Here is a 14520-nt window from a genome sequence, read left to right as displayed (position 1 = left end):
AAACTTACAAGACATTTTGTTAGGCGTTCTACTGATTCTGTTATCCACCGTGCTCATTAATAATTTTTTTTCTAATTTTGGCACAAGGCCAGCAATTTTGAAGAGATCGGGGATTTTTTCGGTTTGAACGGCATTTTTTTCTAGCGGTGTCATATGAAATTGTCACCCATAATTATGACCCTAGTATCGATCTATTGCATTTCAATCTGTTTTAGGGTTAAGATTAGGGGTGGGGGGAAGGGTATCTTTTTTTTTTTCACAAAAGTAAATAAACCCAATCTGTTTCTTAAACGAGGGACATTTTCATACGGCACCGAATGTTTTTTACCTCAATAGACGTCACTGATTGGTTGAAATTGCAGAAATTGAAAAAAAAAACAAATATCTTACAAACTATAGAATCTTCTCAATTAAGCCAAGAGAAATAGATGTTTTATAAACACATTCTACCAGTATACGAAGTTTAAAATTTTTTAGTTACCTAGAAATTATTTTAAAAATCTGCCGTTCAAGCCGAAAAGATCCGAGATCGGTCCCATTGCTCAAGTAGTACTTATTTTATCGACCCCTAAAGGATGAGAGACAAAGTTGACTTCTGTAGTATTAGAACTCAGAACGAAAAGGTGGTGGCGGTGTCGACGATGGTCAAGGTGGTGGTGGCGGTGTAGGTAGCAGTTACGGTGGCGGTGGTGGTAGCGGTGACGGTGTCGGCGATGGTTGTGACCATTTTTCAGAATTTGTCGCACTACCTTAACCAACGTGTCAAACTTTGGGTAAATAAGCAGTTTACAGCGGTAAACAAACAAACAAAATTAAAGTAAACTAATCTAAAAAATGAAAGTAATTAGCAAAAGGAACAGGAAATGACGACAGCGACATCCCATAGTTTCACACGTGACAACCAATGCATGGAACGTACATAGATTTAATATAACATGAAAACCGTACATAGATCTTATTCTAGATGAAACAAATAACTTTTTTCGGAAAAAGCATGACATTGATACACGAAATGAGATTCGTAAATAGTCTTTTACGACCTCTCTGTTTCGCCACAGATGCTCGATTGAAAATGACGATAGGCAACGCTGGATTAACTGGTAGGCAAAATAAGCATGTGCTTAGGGCATCAAGGAAAGTGGGGTACCACAGAAATAATAAATAGTTTACAGCACGAAAGAAATCACTTTAAATTTACTAAAATAATATTCGAAGTTACACGCACTGTATATTCGTTCTTCACTCGTTTATTACTGTTCTTATTTTAATTCATGTCCATTATCCAGAAATCTTTCGTCACACATCTGTGACCTCTTCAGCTACAATTTCCGACCTCGTGTGTGCTCCTGTTCTACTTAGTCAATTCTATTCTTCTATGGTGTGTATCCTTCTATGCGTTTGCGTCTGTACGTATGTGTGTGTACATGCGTTTGTGTGTGTGCGTGCGTATGCGTACGCGTGTCTATGTGTTTTGCATGAGTGTTTATGTGTGTATATATGGTCTTATACCCTTTATGTTTTTGTCATCGTTATTGTCGTTGTTCTTAGTACTATGACCCTCCCCTCACCTACATTTTCTCTTCTGTTGCTGCCGCTACTGTTATTGACCCTTTTGATATTGTTCTTGAATCACGGAGAAGGGAAATTTGGAAGAGGGGCCTTGCAAGTCTACTAGATAGATGGAAGAGCATTGTACAAAATGAAGGAGAGTATATTTTAGATTTAAAGAGAACTTTATTTTTATTTTGAAAAATAAAAGAAACATAAAAACCGCATTATTTATGGGATGATCTGGTGTATATATATATATATATATATATATATATATAGTATGTGTGTGTACACGACAAACTGGTTAAGTCGTTACCATGTGACTGAACTCGTTGAGTCGTCACCGACTGAGTTTTGCTTGGGGTGTTCTTGCTTTTGTAACTATCCAGAATGATAGATATATCATTGAGAACAATAGATTTAGTTGGTGGTCTTGTTATCTCTATTCTAGCTTTTGGTGAAGTAGAAGAGGTTAGAAAGGGTCAAGTGGTGAAGATATTATTTCGGCCTAGCTAAAGGCATCTAGAAAAAGTAAAACTGCTGTCAGAGAATAACCATTGTTCTACCATGGGAAAAGTTCTGTTGCAGTGTTAATTTAAATTTGGCTATGGTGGATCGAATCGACTTCATGCATGCAAGATCCACTACATCACTCCCCTCGCCAGTGAGGTTCCAGGAAAGGAAACGAACGATCGACGGAGACAAAAAAAGATGCATGGTAAATGCCTTGAAATGTTTTTCAGCAGTGAAATGCATCTGGTGCTGTTGTCGTGGGTAATTACTGAATTAGCAAGGACGACAGTGTTTGCATGCTGAAATGATGCGTGAGACATATAATTTTCTCTGTTAATTACGTGACCAAACAGGGTTCTAACAGGGGGAAATTATGTCTAAACATGAGCGCAGAGCATGTGATCATACGACATTGTTCGAGTCGGGAGAAGAATTGAGCTGACACAGACGTGTTGCAAAACAAGGTAGTAGATGCATAATAGAGATGCATGTGCATGTGTGCAATAGAGCTTGCTAGGCTGAGGCTAATGCTAGTGCATTGATTACAAATACAGTGTACAGTATTGAATATGCTAGAGATTAATGCAGTAAGGCTGAGGCTGCCAGCCGGTGCATGAGGTATTATATGCCTCGATCGTTCAGGAGCGGAAGTGTGGCATGCTGGCACATTGTAAGAGATAAACAACTTTCTCTATGTTTGCGTGACCGACCTAGGGTCTTACAGATATGAGTTGTGTCTACAAGGGCGCATTGAACATGGAAAACAAGCGAGAAAGGCATGTGTTATGCATGAATGTGACAGAGTTAGCGTATGTGTGTGTAACAATGTGTGCAGATGCGTGCGCAAGGCCAGGCTGTAAGGAAAGGTGTATGCGTGTATGTAAACAATACAAACATTTTCAGAGTGGACGAAAAAAATGTACATGCAAAATATGAATAATAATAAAGAACATTCAAAAAGATATGCACGTGAATTTAACTGTTTTAGTGAAACGAGTCGTCGCAGAATTTGTGCATCGCGGAATGTGTGCATCGCGGAATGTGTGCATCGCGGAATGTGTGCATCGCGGAATGTGTGCATCGCGGAATGTGTGCATCGCGGTATATGTGCATCGCGGAATGTGTGCATCGCGGTATATGTGCATCGCGGAATGTGGGCATCGTGGAATATGTGTAACTCGTAAACAAATGAAAGTGTGCAGTGCAAACAGGACAATAGAATAAGCGAAAATGACAACTTAGTTGAAAATAGCGTCCTTTGTTAAAAGTCTCCTGCTGATAGTGAAAAGAAGATATGCATGCAAAGAAAAAGAGTTGTTGAAAGTCTATGTGTGAGTCTCATGTACGTGCAAAGTTCATAGACAATGCAGGGTTTGTACGTCGGGACGAGACGAAAAGCGTGTGTGTGCCGAAAAGGTTGCATGTGCGGGCTTCCGTATTTTCTTCCAGTTAGTGTCTGGGCACGGAGTTGTCAAAATGTTGCGCTTATAGGCTCTCATGGTCGGCGAATTCCTTGTGCATCGGCAGTGTTGCATTGTTGTGAAGTGCATCGTAGATTGCATAGCAGTATAGTGCTTTCTGTAGCAGGTCGATGGAGGGTGCATCTTGATGGTGACGAAGGTTGTCATCATTTTCTTTTTGTTTTTGCGACTGTAGATATTCTAGTTCTTCAGTTCGAATCAGCAAAATGCAGCGGCATCTAGCATCAGAAGGTAGTAACTCTCTTTACACGGGTTCGCCAAGTTGTAAGCGATGAAGTTTTATTTTTGTAGCGATGCCTGTTATGGGGCAACGTTGGAGTCGCCAGTTTGTAACGGTTGATTCTTGGGAATGCTGCAATTCTCTTGTTCAGGGTCACCACTTGTGACGGGAGAAATTAATTTGTAAACAATATTATGAAATGTTGGAGTCAACAGTTGCAACGATAAAAATTTGTTATTATAATTGCATATTGTAGGAAGTGAAAGATGAACAATGCATGAAGTTTTAAGGAAATATTTATTTACCGTTACGTTACAATACCTTGCCTCGATGGGCAGGTTAATGATACATCCAAAAGCATCCGAAGTAAAGTTTGTGTTTGTGCCCTCTTCATTGTTTAGTTGTAATTGCAGAGAGAGATAGAATGATGTTGTAAGAGAACATAATTAAAGCTAGTGAGAATTGCAGGGTGTGGGACGTTGTCTCACAGTTGCTGACACTAAACTTCATTTCTCACTCTGACCAAGGTTCTAACTGGTCAGCCAGACTTCGTTGTCACTGTAGGTCGAGTGGTGAAGACATTATTTCGGCCTAACTAAAGGCATCTGGAAAATGTAAAACTGCTGTCAGAGAAAAACCATTGTTCCACCGTGAGAAAAGTTCTGTTGCAATCTTAATTTAAATTTGGCTATGATGGATCGAATCCACTTCATGCATGTAAGGTCCACTACAAGCGATTAAAAGCAAGGACAGCAACAACATGAGCTAAAAGGCGCTGTTTCTAGACCATCGTCTTGCACAAAATAACGGAGGAGGTGATACTGCCGGAGGAAGTAAAATTAAGAGTAGTAGTGGTGGGAAGACCTCCAACCTGTTACCAATGTGGAGTAAGAGGACACATGAGAGCAGGGTGTCCCCAGAACGACGAGAAAAGGGAACAGGAACAGCAGCAACAGAGTGACGAGCAGGAGCAAAATGCCGAAGTGGCGACTCCAGTGAATGAGCAAAGTCCAGAGAAGGTGGGGGAGGAATATAAGGTGATAAATAGGAAAAAGAAAAGGAAGGAAAACGCGGACTCACCGCCAAAGAGTCCACTAAAGAAAAGGAAGGAAAATAAACAGGAAGAGACACAGAAGGAAATTCCAACAATAGCAACAAGGGAAATCAACATAGAAAGTCAAGTGGAAATACAGGAACAAGTAACAAAAAAAAAAAGAACCAAAAAAGAAATGGCGTATGGTGACATATTCGAAAAACGTGGAAATTGACGAGAAAATAACCAAAATGAAGTCGGTAGTAAGAGTGAAGTTAACAACGGAATATTATCCAGAGATCACCAAGACAATTGTGATTGACCAAGAGAGATGTGCAGGATTGAGAGAATTATTTGGAGACAAGATAGACCCAGCGGGAGTACGCGTGGAGTTCGATGACTTGCCGCCAGTGATAGATTATGAGGACCTAACACCGTACATAACATGGTGAAAAAAGTAAGTAAATGTTGAGAATTTAATGACTATAACGCTAATACAAAAAGCGAATGATACTGCTTGCAAATGGGGAGCATGCAGCCATTTCATCTCCATTTTATAATTCATCTTTCATTCGTTCGTTCTATGTTTTATGTCCCCACAGTAGTGTCCTGTGCTGTCACCTGTGTGTTATGGCCGTAGTGCCAAAATAAAGAATAATGTGACCGAGTTGATCGTGAATTCTGTTTGTGCGAAAGGTTAGTTAAAGTTATATTTGTTATTAATTGTTGTGTCTCAAGACACTTGTTTTTTCTGTCTTACTGCAGTTTTGTTAATGCTGTCCCCATTGTTTGAAGGGGGAAGCGCTGTTAAAATGGAGAGAATTAGCTACTCTTTCCTGTCGTCATCTGAAGAGGAGCTGGTGAGAAGTCTGGACGAAATAGATAGAGAGATGGAAAGGAGTTTCGCAGAGGCAGCATGCCGTTACTCACCTTAAGACGGAAGAGGTGGTCCTTCTACCTATTTACCTGGGAAGATGTACTTCTCAGGTAAGGGTAGATGAAATCCCTTCTGAGGTGGATGTTGCCTGGCTGGTAGCCACCATCCTACATGGTATGGAGGACCAGATTGTGGTCCTCAAAGCAAAGAGTGCCGACAAGAAATTGGCATGGGTGGGGCCTGGAAGTGTTGATCCAGACCGCCTCAGAATATCTAGAAAAGATGGTGGAGACCATCATGGTCGACGGAGACATCAAGTTGAGAGTCATGGTGGAGGGCAGGACGCCCAGGTATTTTAAATGTAGGAGAAAAGGCCACATCAAGGCAGAATTCCCTCCGCCCAGTGCAAAGGAACCAAAAGAAAAAGTCGCACCTCCACCTCTGGCGAAGTCGTCTACAATCGGAGGAACCTGAGAAGGAAGAAGAGCAGGAATGGGCACAAGCTAAAAGAAGGAGGAAAACAAAAAAAGGTCCGAGGAAAAGATATGAATTCCCACCTGATCCCATGCTGTCACACCCTTCCCCCCTGCAGTCACCAACCCTCTCCCTGCCCCTCCTGACACAGACAGTAACACAAACGTTGTTCGAAAGGTTTGGCGTAAGTTTGCAATATTTGTGGATATTTTGTTGAATTTACATTGTTGGATTATTACGTTATTGAACTTTTGTTTAGTGTTTTTTTTTTTTTATAAAATACCTTACTTTTCTGCTTGGGGCAGTTTTTTGTTAACGTTTTCCTCCTTGTGTGAAGGGGGAAAATATTGTTATATTTTGTGAAAAATATACACAAACATGGATAAACCTCCAATCAAATCGAAAACTGGGAATGAACCTGGTACAAGTTCAAGTCCATGGAAGAATACCAAAAACACAGAAAATAGCACAGGATTAAGAAACATGCCAACCGCAGAGGATTCCATGCAAGGAAAATAAGGAAGCAATTTTGCAGAAGCAGTCACTGTTTCAAAAAGGCCAATAAACAGTGGAAGAGACGAATTAGGAAAATATAAAGGAATGTTGAAAAGGGAGGGAAGCGAAACTGTGATCACCCCTCCCAGTGAAACTATTCATAATGCACTAAGGTGTACAGTTATCTACAAGTCGTTCGTTGTAAAAGCTAAAAAAACTAGACAACGCGAGTAAGGAGGCGGTGTGGCGGTGTCTCTGTCCAGTTTAGAATAATGTGGCATATATCACAAGAGGTGTGAAGTATGTCACAGTAGAAGTCCTGTTTAATTCGGAGGGAAAGGCGAAACAAAGATCGACGGAGACGTTAAAACTGCGGATGTGGTTCTCCTACCTACTTATCTTCGAAGGCGGACTTCCAAGATTAAGGTAGGAGACATCCCACCCGAAGTAGACTCCGCTTCGCTGGTGGCAGCCATAAACGGCTTGGAAGATAAAATTACTATCCTCCAAGCCTCAGCACTGGAATTGCAAAATTGGCAGGGGCAAGGACTAGAGATGATCATACAGGCGGCCCCCGCCGATTTAGAAAACATTATAGAACATTATACTGGTAGGGGAGACTAAACTGCGAGTCATGGTAGAGAAGAGGAAGCCTCGTTGCTACAACTGTTATCAAAAAGGCCACGTTAGGGCCGAGTGCAACCCCCGTCCCCGAAAAAGCAGCATTTACCCCCAGCTGTCGAAAAACAAAAGGAAAAACAAAAGAAAACAGAAGAACAAGTGAAGAAACACCTGAAAATGAAACAAGTGGAAATGGAAGGAGCCAAAGAAGAGTGGGAAATATTTTCCAGAAAAAAAAGGAAACTACTTTCCCCACCCAATCTCTACAACAAAACAAAAAACGAAAAACAGCCACCAACAGGACACAGTCACCAAAAACTCCAGACCAAAATGTTCCTCTCTCATCTTGACATGGATTACACTGCAGTAGTGACGACGAACAATCTCTACTGCAACAATTAAAAAACGTTCCCAATGCAGACAACATTATAAAAAACTTTGAGGGGAAAAAATCACCCAAAATAGAGCAATACTTAAAATAGACAAGGCTAACTATAATATGTTAGCAAACCATTTTAAAAATGACATAGGCCCTCTGAAGAAAAACTGTTCCCCAATAATGTTTGAGGGCGAGGTCAACGACACCTCGTAAGCATCGGACGAAAAGATAGAATAATGTGAAAGTAGTGCAACCCATCTCTAACCGGCAAGTACAACTTTATGTTGGCTGTTTAAATGTACGTGGTTTGGGGGCAGAATGGAAACAAGGTCGTTTCCTGAATGATCTCAGGTCGCATAGGATGGATGTAGTGGTGGCCACAGAGTACAGACTGAGTAGTCGACGGTGTTTTTTCCCCTCTTAAATGGCTACGAGAAATTTATTTCTCCACGCCTACCTGGAGGAGGGAGAAGTGTCGCTGTGCTGCTCAGAAAAAATCTGGATTTAGAGACAAGAACTATCTTCATCGACCCGAAAGGTAGGTTGGTCGTCCTCGAAATGACACTAAGCAGCAGCAAGGTCTTCAGGCTGGTAGCTGTCTACGCTCCCTCGGAAGTTAGACAGTCTGACTTTTTTCGCGGCCTGGAGAAGTATCTAGGTACATCTCACACCATAGTAATATTAGGTGAATTTAACGTACTATGCGGTGCACGCGCAGATTGCGTTGGCTCGTCTGCTGATAGAAGAGGAAACCCGTGCTTTAATAATCAGCTCAGTAGATTTCATCTGGCAGATAGGTACAGACTAAATGTCCTAGATGTTCCGTTGTGGACATGGACTAATAGCGATGGGTCATCTAGGATTCTAATTAGGGAAATAGACAAAAACCTAGTTAGTCGTCCACAATTTCACCATATCAGCTACATTGATCACAGATTTATGACCTGTAGGCTGGATTTAGATACGTAGACAGGGATTCGGCTATTGGAAATTCGATAAGTTGCTTTTGACTCATGAGGAGTACAGGAGTTGGATTAGACAGTTAGTGATGAGGGCATTGTGTGGTGCCATTATTAACAACAAATGGTGGTATGCCCTCAAAAGAGCCATAAAATTTGAGTCTATAAAGTATAGCAAAGAATTAGTGGCTAAGAAAAATAGAGTAAAAAGGGCTTCAGATAGGGTCCTAGACGAAGCAGTGGAATCTGGCTTCGCGCGCCGAATATTTTGCTGCGAGAATGGCACTTAACCGTCACCTCGAGGCTAAAAGCGAAGGATGCGTAGTCAGAGCTAAGCAACGTGCAATGGGACAGGAAGAAATCAAAGCCGTAGGATGGGCCCCTGTGATAGAGACCCAACGTGACAATAATGGCACTATAAAGTCTTTGATCAATAATCAAGGAGACTTGGTAAAAGAACCCGAAGAGATGTGTAAGGTCTTTCAAGAGCATTTCGCCCTGCTTCATGGGAGGGTCTGCGAGTTGGAATGTAGGAGGAACCTCACGGACTTCTTCGCTGACATGCCGCATCTCTCGGAGCAGCAATCGGTGTGCTGTGAGGGGCCGATCACAGCTGCGAAGGTGCAAGAGGCTTTGTCGGACTGTGACGGGACAAGTCACCGGGACTACATGGTCTCCATTACAAGCTTTATAAGAGTATGCCAGACTTGTTCGGGCACCTACTGGAATGCGTCTTCACCAACTGGCAACAGAACGGGTTTATACACAGCTCTGTGAGCCGAGAAGTGGTGACGCTAATTAGAAAGGACCCAAACAAGGGGATTATTATAGATAATTTCAGGCCCATCACTCTGCTTAACACAAAATTGAAGATTTTGGCCAAGGTGTATGCAAAACGGTTGGCGCGTGTCGTGGGTGGAATCGTCGGGGAGGCACAAACTTGTGCCTTTCCTGCAAGATCCATACGCGACAATCTCCACCTTCTACGCTACACCTTAGAGAGGGTTAACAGATCTCCTGGCGAGGGTAGGATGCTGGTCCATTTAGACCAGTCCAAAGCTTTCGACAGGGTTGACCATCGGTTTCTAGTGTCGGTACTCGCATAATTCGGGCTCTGCCCCGTCTTCCGCGAGTGAATCATTGCTTTATACAGCAAAATCGACTCGATCGTTCGGATGAACGGGTTCTTCTCGAAGCCGTTCAACATCAAGCGCTCTGTTCGTCAAGGGTCTCCTCTCCCCCTCCTTCTGTATGTGTTGGCTCTAGAGCCCTTACTACGGAAGTTGGAGAGCTTGAGGGGCGTCCCACACGATCTAGGTTGCGGTGGCAGGAGCAAAAGTTAACCAGGATAAGTCAGTCGGCTTGCAGCCCGGCACCTGAAGAGGCAAGACGATACCTCTAAACAATGTCGTAGGGCGTTGGACGGAGGGGCTGGTTAAAATACTAGGGCTTTGGTTTGGTGCAGACCTCCAGAGAGAGAAGAATTGGAGCGAGGTGACGAGCAGGGTGACCCACCTAACTCAGACCTGGTCTGAGCGGTGACTATTCCTGAAAGGAATGGCGGCGGTTGCAGGAGTGTTTATCGCTTCTGTGCAAGTTGGAGCGGCTGCTCTTCCGCTTTTTGTGGAGGGGTAAAAGTCCTCTTGTAGAGTGCTCTGTCTGCTGCCAGCAACCGTTAAAGGGTGGACTAAGGATTCTTTGGCTATTGATGCGCTGACATGCGCCGAGGTTGAGGCATCTGTGGATCTACCTTAACGGTGAATAGGTGTGGTCTCCGTTCGTTCGGTCGTTACTTCCTGAGCTTACTAGTTTGAGTGAATTAGGACCTTGGATCAAATGTAGACCAAAGTTAGATGATTGACAAGCGGAGTGTTGTGAGGCACTCAGGCTTCTTTGTCTCACGGGCAACGCCAGCGGCGGGGTTCCACCTTGTCTTTCTATAGAGGGTTAGTAGAGGCTCAGTGTGCCGACCTCCTGGGGGAGACTCTAGGCTTCGATGGGGACCAACTAGCCGGTTTGTTTCGAAGGACATGCGGGACAACTTCCAAGGATCCCTGGTCTGGCAGTTTTATTGAAGAGCCTTACCAGTTCGCGATAAACACACAATGCATGGTGCCCGTTGCGCACCCACGTGCCCAAGATGCGAGCAGGACAGGGAAACCGTTCTGCATGCAAGTGTGCAATACCCCAAAATCTCTGAGATGCGGGATTATATTGAACATCCGGTGTCACAGCTGGGAAGAGTACAACTGTCTTCCGAGTCGATTGTAAAGATTTTCTTCCTGCCTCTTTTAACAAAAAAGGCAAGGCTTGTTTCCTTGCTGTTGTCGCTATAGCGAAAGAAGCGGTATAGAAGACCCGTGTGAAAGGAATCATTACAGGCACATTCATCTCCAGCCTTGGACTAGTCCATTACCTCATCTACCACCTTAAGAGGAAAATAAGGGTGAAGAGAAAATGCCTGTCACCTGATGTATATAGAAAAAGATGGAATGCTGTGGCGAGTTTGTTGCGAATGAATGAACCCGCATAGTGTATCCATAAGGTTATACTAAAGGTTACAGTGGTGGCACGGGGCTTGAGGAGTCGAAGCAAAACCCATCCCCCACTTCATTGCTTGTGTATTTGTTTTGTTAATCATTCGATCTATATAAATTTTTAATTTTTCATCTCTGTGTAAAAACCATACGTACCATCAGCCCCTCCCTCATTTGTACCGTCCCTCTATGTTTGATCCCCTGTGGACAATAAATAAATCGTTGTTACAATCATCTGGAATGGAACTGTTAAAGCGCGATATTCGAGCAATTTTGCTATTCAATTTCAAAAAAGGACGTAAAGCAGCTGAAACTGGCCTCGAAATCCACGAAACGTTTGGTGTGTGGTCAGCTCGAAAATGGTTTAAACGATTTCGCAGTACAGACCTGAGCCTTGAAGATCGTGAGCGTAGTGGACGCCCATTTGTCATAAATGACGGTCAATCAAAGACCGTCATTGAGAAAGATCCACGTAAAACCACTCGAGAACTGGCAAAAGAACTTCAAGTTAGCCAGAAAACTGCTTGCAACCATTTGCATGTAATCGGAAAATCAAAGAAGAAAAAAAGGCTCGACAAATGGGTATCACATGATTTGAGTGAAAATCAGAAAATGCGCAGATATGAAATTTGCTTGTCGCTTCTTCTCCGTAATCAGACCGATCCATTTCTCGACCGTATTGTAACTTGCGATGAAAAGTATATTCTGTACATTCTGTAAAAAACGTTTTTTCTTCTTTTTTTTTTAATAAAAAAAGCCTTCTTTGCAGTGGTTGGACCAAAACGAAGCACCGAAAACCTTCCCTAACCCCAAGCTCTTCAAAAAGACGGTTAAGGTGACTGGTTGGTGGTGTTCTGCTGGACTCATTCACTATAACTTCTTAAAACCTGGAAAAACCATTACTGCAGAAATATATTGCCATGAAATTGATAAAATAAGCGAAAAATTGCTACTCCTCCGTTTGGTCAGTGGAAGAGGACCAATCATTCTTCATGACAATGCTTGACCACACGATTCACTAATGACGCTCCAGAAGTCGAGGCAAACTTGGCTACGAAGTTCTTCCCCACCCAATTTATTCTTCAGACCTTTCTCCTACCACTTTTTCAAGCACCTTGATGGTTTCCTGTGAGACAAGGAGTTCAAAAATCAAACCGATGCTGAAAGTGTGTTCAAAGAGTTCATCAGTTCCAGAACTCCAGATTTTATGTTACCGGAATAAACTAACTTGTAACTCGTTGGCAAATATGTGTTGATTGTAATGGTAGTTACTTTGATGAATAAAATTTCCGCATTGTTGAAATACATTGAGATGAATTTCATGTTTCAAAACGTTGCTAACTTTTTACTCAGCCTGGTATATGTGTGTATGTATATATATATATATATATATATATATATATATATATATATATATATATATATATATATATATAAACCCTTTGAATAGCAAAAGCTGAAGGGTGTTCATGAGATCTACGTTTCCCTGCAAACATGGCAGGCGTTCTACCTTCGAGTTTCTCTATCCAAAAGGTTTCTAATCCAATATTACACGCTATCATTTATAGCTTTATCTGCTTCAAGATTCACCGTTCCAAAATAGAATTATATTAATACATTATTATTATTATTATTATCCCTAAAAAGCAATACAACTTCATTACAATTGTTATTTGTTTTTCTTGAAAATACCGGTGAGAAAAGCTCTTCAATCTAAAATGTATTTTACGCAACCAGCGCACCCGCAATTTTAACTTTAAATAGGGTGAAATAAAAAGTGCAAATTATACATAGAATTTTACAGTAAATAATAAAACAGCTGAAAGCAATATATTTATTCTGGTTTATTTAATATTCAATAATAGGTTTTATAGGTTTTTCATCTCACTGTGCGGCTTCAGCCACACAAAAATAATCACATTGATCACCCTTTTCAGTCGGTCTACAACCAACCTTTTTTTTTTCTTTCTTTCTATTTTTTTTTTCTGTATAGATATAAGGAATGCTTTTGTGAAAAGAAAATGTTCATAGTTACTGCCGAGACGCGTGCGTGTGTCAACGTGAAGTTTCCTAGGCGTTTATAATCCGTATTAGATATCAATTTATTTTCGTTTTTATCAATCTCTGGTATGTAAGTCTTTTTAAATGTAAACCAGGCATTATATATTTCCAACTTTGCACAAGGGTACACATTGGAAGCGAAAATATAAACCTAAATGGATCTATTTCAATACATTACAGATACTTATTTTAGCAGCCCTTAAATAATCAAAGAAATTTTCATAACGGTTTCAAATGAGATAGTAAAGCAGACGCATATAAACATTACAAGCCATTCAGTTCAGATCTCTGGGGTTTCTACTCCTCTGTCTACCTTATATTAGAATGCACATAAATGTATGATATGGAAACAAAGCAACTTTTCGAAGGAAATTGCATCGACTCAGGTGGGAAGAAAAAGTCGATCTTGATTGGAGTTGGCCACAGAATGGCAAGGGACGTAACTTGGTATTGCAATGCATTATTCGAGCTCTGCCGTGTCTACAACTCTACCTTCCTTGCATTAATATGTATATAGGCATACATACATATTTATACGTATATAAATATATATGTGTGTGTGTGTGTGTGTGTGTGTATGTATGTGTGTGTGTGTTTGTGTGTGTATGTGTGTGTATGTATATATATATATATATGTAAATATATATATGTGTGTGTGTATATATATATATGTGTATGTGTGTGTGTGTGTGTGTGTAAATATATATATATAATTTTAAATTAATAATAAAAGGGTAAAATTTATTGATTTAATTAATAAATTAATCAATCAATTAATCAATAATTTTACCAAGTAGATGAGTACGTTAAAATAACCTTTATAGGTAAAATTATCCAGATAATTATAATTAGGGTTCAACTAATTGCTTCACCTCATACCGAATTTAGAAATAGGAGTTAAAATTCCTTTTCTGCTACTATGAGAATCTCCATGACTTTTAGAAGTGTTGGTTGGATATCTGTTACATGTTGTCGCTCGATTGTGTGCATATTCAGCCCTAGCACTTTCAAATTTTCTAATTGGAAATACTATACTGAAGAGAGAAGTAAAATTTAAATCAATTTAATCTCGAAACGCGTATATAGTTAATCCGGGTCGTGTTGATTCATTGCTTTTCTCTTCGCCTTCGTAAAAAAAGTATGTTTACCGTCATGGAGATTTTTATAGTAGCAGAAAAGAAATTTTAACTTGTATTTCTAAATTCGGTATGTGGTGAAACAATTAGCTGAACCCTAATTATATATATATATATATATATATATATATATATATATATATATATATATTTATACATATATATATACACACATGTAAATCG

This window comes from Octopus sinensis, linkage group LG5 (assembly GCF_006345805.1).
Source record: "Octopus sinensis linkage group LG5, ASM634580v1, whole genome shotgun sequence".
NCBI lineage: Eukaryota > Metazoa > Mollusca > Cephalopoda > Octopoda > Octopodidae > Octopus > Octopus sinensis.
Note: the sequence above shows the minus strand (reverse complement) of the source record.